Source organism: Bos javanicus, chromosome 11 (assembly GCF_032452875.1).
Source record: "Bos javanicus breed banteng chromosome 11, ARS-OSU_banteng_1.0, whole genome shotgun sequence".
Taxonomy (NCBI): Eukaryota; Metazoa; Chordata; class Mammalia; order Artiodactyla; family Bovidae; genus Bos; species Bos javanicus.
This window is the reverse complement of record NC_083878.1, coordinates 85,560,598-85,575,786: the sequence shown is the minus strand read 5'-3', so window position 1 is coordinate 85,575,786 and position 15,189 is coordinate 85,560,598. Positions and strand designations below refer to the sequence as shown.

Sequence of the window (15,189 nt, the reverse complement as noted above, 5' to 3'; positions counted from 1 at the left end):
CTTTCAGTGCATGGTGCGTCATTCAAGCTGAAAATCAGTGGACATGTCCTTGAGCTCTGACAGCGTTCTTTCCTCTAAATGGGTTTCACATTTTTCTCAAGTTTAAGAAGCACAGTCCACTTCTGGCACCAGAATGGTTGTAGTTGCCTGCAGCCATCATTCTCTTCCAAAACTTGGATCACACAGGTCTTATGGGAGACAAGAAAATGGTCCCCCAAAGATGTACACTCTCCAATACTTGTGAATATATAATATTACATATAGTTTAAATAGTTAAAACAATTTTTTTTGATGTGGACCATTTTAAAAATCTTTTTTGAATTTGTTACAATATTGGTTTGGGTTTTTTTTTTTTTTTAATATGTTTTGGTTTTTTGGCCCCTATTAGCTCCCCGAGCAGGGATTAGACCTGTACGCCCTGCATTGGAAGATGGAGTCTTAACTATGGACCTCCAGGGAAGACTCTGGAACCTGATTCTTTTGTCTCACACAGCCATGCAGCTTCAGAAGATGAAGGATCATGAGGGTTAAGTCAGAAGCGCCTTTGGAGTTCTGTGCTCACATTCATGTGGGGGTCGGGGGTCGGGTGTTACCTCGAATGTTCTGTATCAAAGGTGCAAAGAAGTCAATTGAGGGACCCAAGGTCCTGTATTTAATATACATCTGAACTGATTTCTGTGAGAGAAGCAACACTGACCTTGGCCATTTTGGCTAATAGCATCTTTTCTGGAACTGTGACTCGAATAAACGTGGGAGCTCTCTGCCTTTACTTCTAATTCTGATTTTACAAAGAAGGCCCTGCTAGGAAATTATATTGGGGTTGGAAATGAAGAATGGGTTTTGAAAGAGAGAAAGAAACAAGATTTCAGGGTCATGGGTGTCAGCCACCAGGGTGCCTGAGGGCCTGGGCTGGTGGGCAAGGGTCCCCAAGGGATGGAGTTAAATGGCCTGTAAGTCTCTTGAAAATCCCTTAGCTTTTCCTGCAACACCCAGAGGAGAGGACTCTGGGTTGTAAGCTATTTTGTTCTGAAACTTCCTTTTTATTTTTCTAACTTTTGTAGAAATAAAATAACTTTGACAGGGCAGTCATTTGTGAAAATACAAGTCAATGAAATGGAATTTATAAACTTTAAGTGAAGCCAGTGTTTGGATTGTCTTGTTTCAATTAAGTTGCTGTGCTTTTTACCTTTTAAGAACGAGGATTCTGTTGTGTTCTGTACTTAAATGCATTGTGCCGAGGTTAACTTTTGAATAAGCAGAAGATGGAAGGAAAGGGGAAGATACCAGAAGTAAAAGGGGAGAGGAGGGGAATGGAGCAATGCAATGGAATAAGCACACTGTTCAAATCAGAGAGGCCTGAATTCAAATCCTGGTTCTGGGCTGGCTAGCTGTGTGACATTGGGTAATATACTTAACTTCTCTGAGCCTCAGCTTCCTAATCAATATAATCAATATAATTAATATATTTAATTATATAAAATATATAATTTATATATAAATATATAATTTATATATAAATATATAATTAATATATAAGTATAATTACAAATTTGGCTTTGAGGGTTGATTAAATGGAATATCGTATGTAATTTTCCCTGGTGCAAAGGAAAATACTGAATGAATAAATAATAACTCAGTAAATACTGAATGAATAAATAATAACTATTTCTGACTGTCTATGGATCACTTCTTGATTTTCAAGGTACTTTGAAAAGCTATAGTTACCTAGGGGGGTGTCATTTCGTTGTGACCTCTTAAACCTAATTTTCTGAGCAGTTAACTTCATCGCTGTTAGTTTTGCTGGCTCTTCTCTCAGGAGTGGAGAGCGAGCCTTCCTTCCTCCCTACTTTCTTCTTTCCCTCCTTCCTCTTTCCTTTCTTCCCTCATTCACAGAGGATATGAAAAATGGATATTAAAATTTTATTATATTCCAGGCACTAGGTTAGGAGGAAAGCCTATGAGATCAGGCTTGGTCTTGGCCCCTGGGAAGGTCACAGTCTTGGGGAAGGACACAGAGCAGGGAGCCATGGACTCTGAGTCACAGCGGGGGAGTGGAGAGGAGTGGGCTTCTCCCGAAAGGATGGCATTTTCCTGAAAATCTGAAGGAATTACACAGAGTGTCATGGCAGGGCCACTCCAGCAAGAGGCAGAGGTGAGTGCCGAGGGACAGAGACCATCCTGTAGGTAGAGCGATTTTTCCAGCCGAGGGAAATCTGAGTGTGAGTTCCAGTTGTGGCTGTGTCACACATTATTATTGGTGAGGCCTTGTGTGCATCTCTTAGCATCTCTGAGCCATGGTTAATCACGTCAGCACAGGGTTGAGTGCGGACATGGATGGACCAGGAGTTACGTGCCTTTTGATGGATTTGCCTTAGTTCCTCCTTTATGAGCAGCGGCATGCATATCACTATTGCTCTCACATCTCAGAACTCCAGCTTTGTAAATTCTGAAAGTTTGATAACTCATCTTTTTAAGTTTCTTGAGGCTTTTTTTTTTTTTCGGTTGTTCAGTCAGGTAAAAAAATCTGCCTGCAGTGCAGGATACCTGGGTTTGATCCCTGGGTCAGGAAGTTACCCCGGAGAAGGAAACGGCAACCCACTCCAGTATTCTTGCCTGGAGAATCCCATGGAGAAAGGAGCCTGGCAGGCTACAGTCCATAGGTTTGCAAGAGTTGGACATGACCAAGAGACTAAACCATCAGGCAATGGATTTACAATGTTGTGTTAATTTCTGTTGTACAGCAAAGTGATTCAGCTATACACACACATGTATAGACATTTATATACATTTACATTAATAATAATTAATATTATTTTCCTTTATGATTTATCATAGGATACTGAATATAGTTCCTTGTGCTATAAGAGTAAGACCTTGATATTTCTCCATTCTATATATACTGGTGTGCGTCTGCTAACCCCAAACTCTCACTGAGGCGTAATTTATATTCAGAAAGTTTCTGCCTTATTAAGTGTACAGTTCTATGACTTTTGAAAGAAAACACATCCAATATTGTAACCACTACCATGGCCAGGATAGAGGCCATTTTCATCACTCCAAAATGCTCCCACATGCCTTCTTTGTAGTCAATACCTTCCTACCACCTGCGGCCCCTACCAACCATTGATCTGTTTTTCTATGTCGATAGTTTTGCTTTTTCCAGAATATCACATAAGTGAAATTATACAAGTGGGTAATAGCTTGAGTCTGCTACATTTCACATAGTATACTGTGTTTGAGATAGTTTGGTAGTGTTGCCCTTATTAATGGTTTCTTTCTGTTCCCTTGTGTGGATGGGCCACTGCTGATGACATTCAAGTTGTTCTCAGTTTGTGAAGACCACGTAGAAGTTGCTACAAATATTTGCATGCAGGTTTTGTGGGAGGTGTTTATTTTCATTTCTCTTGGGCAATTTCCTAGATGTAGGATTGGTGCGTCTTATGGCAAGTCCGTGCTTAAGTTTATAAGAAACTGTCAAAGTGGTTTTTTAAAATGCTTGTCATTTCAATGACTCAGTGTTTTGAAAATGAAACTTTGATTTTGAGACAGTTGTAGATTTCCACGCAGTTGTAAGAAATAATACAAAGAGATCCTGAAAGCCTGTATATCCTGTACCCAGTTTTCCCTAGTGGTAACGTTTCACAGAACCATGGTAAAGTGTCACAGCCTGGATACTGAGGTTGTCACAGTCAGGATGCAGGACGCTGCACCAAAACCAGGGGTCTTTAGGTGGCCCTTTCCAGCCCCTTCCATCCTCCCAAACCAGCCTCTCCTTCGCTTCTGGCATCTGGTGATCAGTTGTCCATTCCTGTAATTTTGTCATTTCAAGAACGCTGTGTGAATGAAATAACACATTTTGTAACCTTTTGGGATTGGAATTTTTCACTCAGCACAATTTGCTGGAGAGTCATCAGGTTGTTCCTTGCAGCGGTAGTTGTTCCATTCTATTTTTCTGAGTGGTTTTCCACGATATGGACAAACCTGTGTATTTAACCAGTCTCCATTGAAGGACATCCACATCGTGTGTTGTTTTTAGTTTTAGCCCATTACAAACAGAGTTGCTGTAAGTACTCGTGGATAGGCTTTTGTGTGAATACAAGTTTTCATTCTCTGGGATTTATATCCAGGGACAACTGATGGATCGTTGGTAATCGCATGTTTAGTTTTATAGGAAACTTCATATCATCTTCCAGCCTGGCTGAACCATCCCTGGGTTGGGAAGATCCCCTGGAGAAGGGAATGGCTGCCCACTCCATTATTCTGTCCTGGAGACTCCCATGGGCAGAGGAGCCTGGGTGGGCTATAGTCCATGGGATCGCAAAGAGTCTTTATATTTTAAATATAAACAACCATCTTTATATTTCCATCAGCAATGTGTGAAAGAGTCTGGTGATCCATGTTCTTGGCAGTTTTTTAATTTCTTCAGCTTCTCATGGAGATTTACTTTCCCAGAAGCTATCAGCAATATGCCCTTGGATTTGTCATTTCTGTAATGTAAAACTATTGTTTCTGTTAATCTCTTCTTTGTGTAGCTGAGTGAGGTGTTTTCTGATGTCAGATCAAACAGGGATAAAAGTGGACGTTCCCTGCAAACTGGCTGTTTTGATTTGACCCCTGAGCTGTATGAGGCGTATGATTCCCGTTTCCACTATCCTGCTGGGATGTTCAGCACCAAGTCACATGTTCATTGTCAGGATCTCCCATTATCCTTTCATTGCTTGTTCATGCCCTTTTTATAATGCTGTAAATATTAAGCTATAAATAATTCATCTCACTCACTGTATGAGTATCCAGAGTAATGCTCCTCTAACTGCCCACTCCTCCTCAGTTCAGTTCAGTTCAGTTCAGTCGTGTCCAACTCTTTGTGACCCTGTGAACTGCAGCATGCCAGGCCTCCCTGTCCATCACCAACTCCCGGAGTTCACTCAGACTCATGTCCATCGAGTTGGTGATGCCATCCAGCCATCTCATCCTCTGTCGTCCCCTTCTCCTCCTGCCCCCAATCCCTCCCAGCATCAGAGTCTTTTCCAATGAGTCAACTCTTGGCATGAGGTGGCCAAAGTACTGGAGTTTCAGCTTTAGCATCATTCCTTCCAAAGAAATCCCAGGGCTGATCTCCTTCAGAATGGACTGGTTGGATCTCCTTGCAGTCCAAGGGACTCTCAAGAATCTTCTCCAACACCACAGTTTAAAAGCATCAATACTTCGGTGCTCAGCTTTCTTTATAGTCCAACTCTCACATCCATACATGACTACTGGAAAAACCATAGCCTTGACTAGATGGACCTTTGTTGGCAAAGTAATGTCTTTGCTTTTTAATTTGCTGTCTAGGTTGATCATAATTTTCCTTCCAAGGAGTAAGCATGTTTTAGTTTCATGGCTGCAGTCACCATCTGCAGTGATTTTGGAGCCCCCCAAAAATGAAGTCAGCCACTGTTTGCACTGTTTCCCCATATATTTGCCATGAAGTGATGGGACCTAAAGATGCCTTGAAAGTATTTATTAATTCATCAAAGTCCATCTAGTCAAAGCAATGGTTTTTCCAGCAGTCCTGTGTGGATGTGAGAGTTGAACCATAAAGAAAGCTGAGCACTGAAGAATTGATGCTTTTGAACTGTAAAGCTGGGACTTGAGAGTCCCTTGGACAACAAGGAGAGCAAACCAGTCAATCCTGAAGGAAATCAGTCTTGAATATTCATTGGAAGGACTGATGCTGAAGCTGAAACTCCAATACTTTGGCCACCTGTTGTGAAGAACTGACTTATTGGAAAAGACCCTGATGCTGGGAAAGATCAAAGGCAGGAGAAGAAGAGGACGACAGAGGACGAGATGGTTGGATGGCATCACCAACTTGATGAACATGAGTTTGAGCAAGCTCTGGGAGTTGGTAATGGACAGGAAAGCCTGGTGTGCTGCAGTCCATGGGGTCGAAAAGTGTTGGACACGACTGAGTGAATGAACTGAATTCTTTAGATATGTACAGAACAATTTGCATGGATTTTATGTGGGCTTGGCCTCAAGCAATCCTCAAGAGTCCAGAAGAAAAAGTTAAGCTGTGAATCTGAATAATTGTAAAACCAGGCAAAATGTGCTGATTAATTTAAAAGAACTCAGATGCTCAAGGAGTTCATAGATGAGAGAAATTGTGACTACAGTAGAGATAAAGAAGTCTTGTTTTAATAGCTTTATGACTTAAAAAAAACCTGAACTTTTTATTTTGTATTGGGGTACAGTCAGTTAACAAAGTTGTGATAGTTTCAGGTAAACAACGAAGGGGACTCAGCCATACACACATATCCATTCGCTCCCAAACTCCCCTTCCATCCAGGCTGCCACATAGCATTGAGCTGAGTTCCATGTGCTACATAGTAATGCCTTACTGGTTATCCATTTTAAATGTAGCAGTGTGTACCCATCCATTTAAATAGTTCCATGACTTTTTAAAAGTTAGTATCTTCAGTATCAACTGTTCATATTAAAATTCTTTTAGGAGTTAGATGGGGTTGTATAAACTCCTGTTACTTCTAAGGGAGGCACCATGGGGAAAGAAGTCTGGGGGATACTTGGGGAAGTCTAGAGATGAGGTTCTGCGTGCAGTAATGGCAGAGCTAGTTGGTAACCAGGAGGGAAAACAGCTGGGGAAGGGCCTTCCCTGTCTCAGGAAAAACCAACCAGAGGCAAGAGCGAGGAGGACTGGGATACTGAGAGATAGAGAGACATAGCTTGTCCATATGAGATGACTCTGAAGGACCCAGCAGCATTCTTAGAAATTTCAAGAGTTTGAAATAGGGAGGAGTTTACGGTTTTGAGGCATCACAATTGGAGTGGTGAACAGCCTGCCCTTCTGGGGTCCCGAAACCCAAGGAGACCTAGACAGATGGGGTGCCTGACTGCAGAGTCTCTGCTCATTCTTAGGTCCACAGTCCTGCCAGGAACAGTGAAGGAAACACACTGATGACCTCAGAGGAGCCCAAAGGGCACCGCTGGAGTCTGATGTCTGATCCAATCATTGGCTTTGCTATTTTTTTTTTTAAATAGCAAACCTCCTCAACCAAACAAATGCAGAAGTGAAAGAAAGGACTTGTGGTACAAAGAGGGTCATAGCTCTGGTAGAAACAAAATTACTCTCATGACAAAGTTGTTGGTCTGGCCCCGGATTCATGACCCAGACCTTGGTGAATAGTCATAATAAAAGCTACTGGTCTAATCAGTTTGGGAGAAAAGGGTTGTGACCACACAAAGAAAGCAAAGGGAACTTATTGGGCTCATGAACTGCTGTGCATCTTGATTGTGACGGTAAGGGTTACACAAACCTGCACGTGTGTGTGTGTGGTGTGTGTGTGTGTGTTAGTTGCTCAGTCATGTCTGAATCTTTGTGACCCCGTGGACTGTAGCCCACACAGGCTCCTCTGTCCTTGGAATTCTCCAGGCCAGAATCCCAGAGTGGGTAGCCATTCCCTTCTCCAGGGGATCTTCCCAACCCAGGGATTGAACCCAGGTCTCCTGCATGGCAGGTGGATTCTTTACTGTCTGAGCCACCAGGGAATCCATAGGTATTAAAATTCATGGAACTGTAAAAAATGCTACTAGTCTAATCAGGTGCCTTTCCTGGGTTTATAGAAAGCACAGTAACTCTGTGAGGCAGGTATTATCCATTTTTCCCAAATAAGGATGCAGACTTAAGGCTCTTGAGGAGAGAGCCCAAGTCATACAAACAAGAAATGAGAGCAGAGGTGAGCTGCAGGGCACGGGTGGAGGTGCTAGAGCCAGCTGCGTGTGTGCGTGCTGCTCTGTTTCAGTTCCTGGATTTGACCCCAGTATATTTTATTTTGAAAAGCAAACAAACAAAACCCAAAAACAAGCTCATCCAATTCTAGAAGTCATCGAATCATAGAATTCAAAGATGAGCGGGACGTGTTGGGGCTTCGTTGTTGTTACTCATTTAGAATATGCCTGGTCCATGGGGCTTAAGGGACTCTTCCAAAGTCCCATCTTCAGAAAACACTAGTGTCAGTCCTGACTCTGTCTTCCGAAGTTAAACCCGAAAGGCATTATGGGGTTTTTCTCTCTTCATGGCAAAGATTGAAATACATGTAAGAAGAGACACACATAGTAGCTGTAATCAGCGAGTATTCTTTTCCCTTCGCTCTCTCTCCTCTTCATCTGTTTAGTTTAAAAATTCCTACAATTGGTTACAAATTCTCACATCACCTCTGCCTTCTTATCAGCTTTGTGCAGTTGGGAGATAAAGACCCACATTATCTTCAAATCAAGCAGGCAGTTGCTATGATGAATCTTTCCTTCCTAATTTAAGCTGAAACCACAAAGTGGGCCCCACGTTATAACCAGTGATGGGAAAGGGGAAAACCAGAGGGGAAAAGGGCCGTGTCGCTGGGCTGATTAACTCTACAGGAGAGCCTCCAACTCACCCAGGCCCGCCCCTTCTGACCTACTTTCTCCGGCCATCGAAAAAAGAGAGAGGTTACACAGAGATGTTTCAAAGCGAGGTCGGATAGCATCTTGTCTGTTCCCACCAGATAAGCATTCCCAAGCCTGCCTTCGTCACTCACTGCTTCGGAGGCCAAGGTGCTGCCGTAATCAATTGAAACAGTAGCCTACTATTAGTGCTGCCTCCGTCCCCAGCATAGTGCAGGGTTTCTTGGTCTGGATTGAAAGGCTGACATTCTTGGTAATGAATAGGACATTTTAAATCACTAGTCTATGTCCCATAGGCATTCTGCCCAGGGACAATTGATGAGGGCAAGAAGAATGATAATAAGGGAACCCAAGACTTCATTCCTACCAGAATGCTGCTGGTGGTTATGGAGAAAACAATCTGACGTGTGTTCTTATTAATCCTCTGCCTGTGCATCTGGGACTAGGATGGAGATGCTAAAATTCGAGCCAGGCTTCTCTGGTTCCCTTTGGAAACTGCTGGATCTAATCTTTAGCAGTAACAGAGCACCCGTTTCTTTGTTTATTTTTCCGAGTAAAATACTAATTCATATAAATGAATCATTGAACTAGGTCTGTTAGACTATCTCTTATTTTCCTAATGATTCCCATTTTCTGGACACCCAACAGCACATTTCTGAAGATGTTAATCTAGGTTTTTTCACCTGTACTGGATGCTGGGTCCTTCTCCTTGTCATTCTCCTCATGGTTCTTATTCTGTTTTGCTTCTCTTTCTTTGACTTATTTTTATTTACTTGTTTATTTTTGATTGCTCTGGGTCTTCATTGCTACATGCAGGTTTTCTCTAGTTGCAGTAAGCAAGGGGGCTCCTCCCTGTGAGTTCTCATTGTGGGCTCTAGTACACAGGCTTCAGCAGTTGTGGCTTGTGGGCTTAATTGCTCTGTGGCATGTGGGATCTTCCCGGATCAGGGATCAAACCCGTGTCCCCTGCATTGGCAGGTGGATTCTTAACCACTGGACTACCAGAGAAGTCCATTGCTTCTCTGTCTTTGAAACTTGATTTCCTTCTTCGCTTGATCAATTCCTAGCAATCTTTCAAAATGTACCACATTTAAAAAGTTTTTTTTACTCCAACTTCAAGATTATTTTTGAAATGGGAAAATTTATTTCCAACTCAAAGGAGGTGCCAAAGTTTCCATTCTTTGGTGACATAAAAGGCCTGAACCTATTTTTTTAATTGATGGATAATACATATGCAGTAAACTACTTAGCAATTATCTAAGTAGAGCTTGATAATATTTTACATATATCTGTGTAACAAACATGCAGATTAAAGTAAGTATTTCTAGGACACATGAAGATTCTTTTCTATTCCCTACTCCTGATATCAGCACATTTTTGACTTCTGTGACCATCAATTAGATTGTCCTACTCTTGAACTTCATGTAAGTTCAGTATGCAGTTTTTTTGCAGTTTTTGTTGTTGTTGTTGCTCAAGGTAATGCTTTTTAGATTCAGCCATATTATTGTGGGCATCAGTGGGTGATTTTTTTATTGGTATATAGTTGTTCATTTTTTGACTATACCACAATTTATGTATCTATTCTTCTCCTGGTAATTATTTGCTCCCAGCTTTTGAGAATTATGAATAAATCTCCTATAAATAATCTCATTCATATTTTTTTCTGGATAAATGTACTTACTTCTCTTGGGGATAAAACTGTACATGAGACTGGTGATTTACAGGGTAGGTCTTTGTTTTTAGGTTTAATGGATACAACCAAATAGTTATATAATGTGTTTGTACCAATTTAATTTCCTAATATTTGAGATTTCCAGCTGCACTACATCCTTACGAACACTTTGCATTATAGAATTTTTAATAATTTAATTTGAAATTTTTTCATTTTAAAAAGAATTTTAAAAACTTCAATTTTATTTTCTTAGGTGAGTATTGATATCTTTTCATTTGTCTATGAGAAACTTGAGCATCCAATTTTGTAAAGTGTCTGTTCAAATCTCACGATTTTTAAAAAAAAATAGAATTGTTTGACTTTTTCTTATTGGGCATATCATTTGAACAGACACTTCCCAAAAGAAATTTTGCAGAGCCAATAAACCCTTGAAAACACAGTCTTTTCTTTAATCAGCCTCAAAAATCAAATAAGATAAGATCTGTCTTGGGCAGGTTTTTGCCACAGATTGGCATTGGCCTTGTTCTCTGTTCACTAGTATTCCTGTTGATAGTCTTTCTGCACTAGAGCTACAACTGGAGAGTAGGGGGCCCTAAGTGGGTCTCAACCCAATTCCCTGATTCTAGAAAACTCTCACCTGGCTCTCCTCTGCTCTTCAAAGATGACAACTTCCTTTAAATCTGCTTGTGGTTTTCCTGGTATTTGGAACTACTGTAAATTATGATGTAAACCTGCCATTTTTAGGAGGCAGGGTTCTGCTTCTCTCCACTCCTGTTTTAGGGTTTGTTTGTTTTTTTATATGAAGGCTTCCCAGGTAAAGAAGCCCTAGTGGTAAAGAACCCACCTGCCAATTCAGGAGACATAAGAAACGCGGGTTCAACCCCAGGGTTGGGACGATTCCCTGAATAAGGAAATGGCAACCCATTCTAATATTCTTGCCTGGAAAATCCCATGGACAGAGGAGCCTGGCAGGCTACAGATCATAGAACTGCAAAGATTCGAACATGACTAACTGACTAAAGCACATAGGCAGAAAAAAATTATTATTTTAACATTGACACCAGCGTTCCTTTGTTTGAAAGACATACTATGATAGGTGGTTGGTGTAGAAGGGGTGGCATGTTGTCAAGAACTAAAATTTAAGGAGCTTGTACGAGACCAAGAGGAGAGTTGCTCGGCTCTGAAGAGTTGGGAAGAGGATCAGAAGAGATGTGAGAACTACTGAGTTCTTTGGGGTTTTTCAAAAGCACTTTAAAGTGATGATATCCACGAGCGCATTTAAAAGTGCTGATGTGGTAGATCGTATTACTGTTCATCTATTTTCAGTGCCACTTCCTGTGGGAGGATTATATAGCTCCAGGCTCTCAGAACTTGGACTTGGCCACGGGAGTTACACTGGTCAATAAATCGTGAGCGAAACTCTTGTGCGTCACTTTCCAAGCAAAAGCTTTAAGAGTCAGTGAGTGATTCCCTCTTCCGTGATGACTGGCTGTGTTCTAGATTGCAAGTACTCTGTCAGCCTCTGTCCACAAGAAGAAAATGGGAACATAGCCAGAGCCAGTGATGAACTTGTAGGGTGACTAGACAGTAAAATTTTATTACTGGAAGCCACTATGATTTGGGGGTCATTTGTTAATTCAGTCTTATCCAATTGATTCAGTTCCATTCTGTTTTGTAAGTTCTCCTTTATTCTCTATGTCCTCAACCAAGCAAATCTCTAGCAAATTCTGCTCTGCTCACAAGTATTTTGGGCTTCTCTGGTGGCTCAGTTGGTAAAAGAATGGCCTGTAATGCAGGAGACTCAGGTTCGATCCCTGGGTGGGGAAGATCCCCTGCAGAAGGAAAAGGCAACCCACTCGTGTTCTTGCCTGGAAAATCCTATAGATAGAGGAGTCTGGTATGCTACATACAGTCCATGGGGTTGCAAAGAGTTGGACACCACCAGCAGAAGAATTTTGCATGGGAAATTTTTGTAGTTGAATCAAAGAGGGAGGTGCCCTTTGGGTTTGGGTTGATGCATTGCAGGGAGAAACACAGGCTGAGCCAGAAGAAAAAGAATGATCTAGAGAATGCCAGCACCCTTGGGATGTGCAAAAATGGTAGGCAGTGCTTTGGCATTCCTGGGCCATGGAGGGGGAGGTTGAATCAATTCTAACCAGATATTCAAAAAGGAGAGGACTCCCATCTGACATCTGGGTTATCTTTGGAGACAGCATTGACCCGTACTACTCTGTGCAATCTCCATGTTTTGTTGTTTTTCATTTTCTAGACTCAGCTTGCAGTACAGATGGTGATGGTTTTGACTGAAGGAAAGGATTATCTCCCAGTGGGTTAAGATGAAAGATGGCTGTCTGTGGTGACTATAAGCTTGGGTCTTGGATCAATGGATGATGTTGGGGATTTATGAAATCACCTCATACCTTGTAGACCACAATATTTTACTTTAGAAAAATGGGGCTTTATCTTTTGCTGGGCTTTGGCTGATGCTGATGCTGGGAAAGATTGAAGGCAGGAGGAGAAGGGGATGACAGAGGGTAAGATGGTTGGATGGCTTCACCAACTCAATGGACATGAGTTTGAGCAAGCTCTGGGAGCTGGTGATGGATAGGGAAGCCTGGTGTGCTGCAGTCCATGGGGTCGCAAAGAGTTGGACACAACTGAACTACTAAACTGAACTGAGCTTTGGCTGTTTTTTTTTTCCTCCTAACATCAGTTCTAGTGTGTGCTCACTTGTTTGGTTGTGTCCAGCTTTTTTTTTTGATGCAGTGGACTATTGCCCACCAGGCTCTTCTATCAATGGAATTCTCCTGTCAAGAATACTGGAGTGGGTTGCTATTTCCTCCTCCAGGGGATCATTCTGACTCAGGGATTGAACCCATGTCTCTTGTGTCTTCTGCACTGGCACGTGGATTCTTTACCATTGGGCCACGTGGGAAGTCCAACATCAGTTCTAACCAGAAGGAAATTCCAATCAATTTGTGGCAGTCAGTTGTCTGTCAGGCTGATGCCCTGGTAAGTTCTGAGTTTTCACCTCTTTCTATGTCTACATAGGCATTTTTTTGGGGGTGGGATTGGATAAAAACTCCTACCCAGGCGTCATTTAAGCCATGTTTCTGCGAAAAAAAGTTTCTTCTGTTCTAGAAAATTGTGGGAGAAGTGATGGATGCCTTTCACCTCCATTTGAAAACCATGTCCCTAAATCTCGATGGGTGGGCGAGCTTCCTGGTAGAGGACTAGCCTTCACCGCAAGCGAATCTTCTATAGTTTAGTGGAATAAAGCAATACTTTTAGGTGGCAACCTTTGGCAGGTTTCTGTTGGTCTGATGGAAGAAACAATGATGCTTTTTCAGACTGCACAATTTGGCTTTTCATTTTTTTAGGGTGTAGGTGTTAGGGGAAGCACACTGACTAAAACCGCCCACCCTGGCCAGGAACCGTAGTAACCATTTGCATGAGTTGTTTTACGACAGGAGGTCCTGGTAAGGAACACGGAACTAATAAGCCACCACCAACCGGAAGAGTTCGGGAAAGGTCAAAAGGAGACACCACATGTCCGACCACCTCCCAGAATCCTTCTCTCTGGCATCTATCTTGACTGAACAAGGCGTGCACCACCAGGAAAGACTCTGAGGCAGAATGATTGGCTAAAGACATACTGGAAATTAATCCCATCACCATAAAAGCCAAGACAGGGAGCCACATGTCAGAGCAGTTCTTCTGGGTTCCCTTACCCTACTGCTCTCCACCCGGGTGCCATTTCCCAATAAAATCTCTTGCTTTGTCAGCATTTGTGTCTCCTCAGACAATTCATTTCTGCGTGTTAGACAGGAGCCCAGTTTCGGGCCCTGGAAGGGGTCCCCCTTCCTGCAACACAGGGGTTAATGTCCTGAGGGAACACAGTAGCGGCACAGGAGAGGGTCTCTCAGCCGCTGTTGACAGTTGCCAAGAGGAGTTACCATCAAAAAAGATACTTTTATTTTCCCTCCCCCTACTGATTGTTTTTGTGGGCTTCCCTGTTTATTATTCCATTCTTTTATGGATGTAAGGTTTTAAAAACCATTCAACTTCCGAACAGTTGAACGGCTTCTCCTCTGCCCTTCCCATCCCAAGTGTGTTCCCTGAAGATTTAAGTCTGGCTTCTTGGTCTGCAGTTACTATTCTGTAACTTTTGTTTCATGCCCTCCAGAGGAAGCCCTGTCTTTTGGCTCTCTAATCAGCTCTGACAGCTCTGGGTGCCGCGACCCTGGTAATTAGTCAAACCGGGAAGGCAAGTGGCATTTATTCCATTCACCTTTGGAAACTTGCATCTGGGGTCTCCTGCAGAGAAATCTAGGTTGGGATTCAAAGTCAGTGATTGCTTCACCCCCCTACTCTCGGCCCCACAGGATCACTGATTAGGAAATGGCTGTTCCCCCAAGACCATTTCCATTTCTATGGCAGGCTTTGAATAGAACTCACACATTTTAGAAATGCAAATGGATTTAATTTGAGCAGAGTGAGTGACAGAGGAAGCTAGAATCTTACTTTTTACCAGTTGCTTCCTGCCACAATCTTTCAGGCAGATGTTCTGGACAAAAGGAAATAGCCAAGTTCACATCACAATGATAAGGGTCACAATGTTGGCTTTGTTTATGCTGTGCTATGTGCTAAATTGCTTCAGTTGTGTCTGACTCTTTTTGTCTCCAGGGACGATAGCCTGCCAGGCTCTTCTGTCCATGGGATTCTCTCCAAGAATTCTGGAGTGAGTTGTCATGCCCTCCTCCAGGGGTTCTTCCTGACCCAGGGATGGAACTCAAGTCTCTTACAAGTCTTCTGCATTGTCAGGCAGGTTCTTTACCACTAGTGCCACCATGCTTCCGCCCCATTAAAAATTCCTCCTAGTGGAGCAGGAGAAGGGAACATGCCTGACAGACTGCTGAGGGTGGGGTCATTTAGCATAAACCATGAGCATAAAATTGTTAGGGGAAGCACACTGATTGAAACCGCCCACCCTGGCCAGGCACCATAGTAACCATTTGCATGAGCTGTTTTATGACAGGAGATCCTGATAAAGAATATGGAACTAATAAGCCACCACCAAC

The 15,189-nt window shown here is 42.5% G+C and overlaps 1 long non-coding RNA gene across 1 annotated transcript; it reads left to right on the top strand.

The window, feature by feature from the left end:
- The first annotated feature begins 6,425 nt into the window (after window positions 1–6,425).
- On the top strand, window positions 6,426–14,124 carry LOC133257427 (uncharacterized). The gene is made up of 3 exons (XR_009739553.1): window positions 6,426–7,296; window positions 12,378–13,120; window positions 13,496–14,124. It is a non-coding gene; the product is annotated as an uncharacterized LOC133257427 (long non-coding RNA).
- The last annotated feature ends 1,065 nt before the right edge of the window (window positions 14,125–15,189 follow it).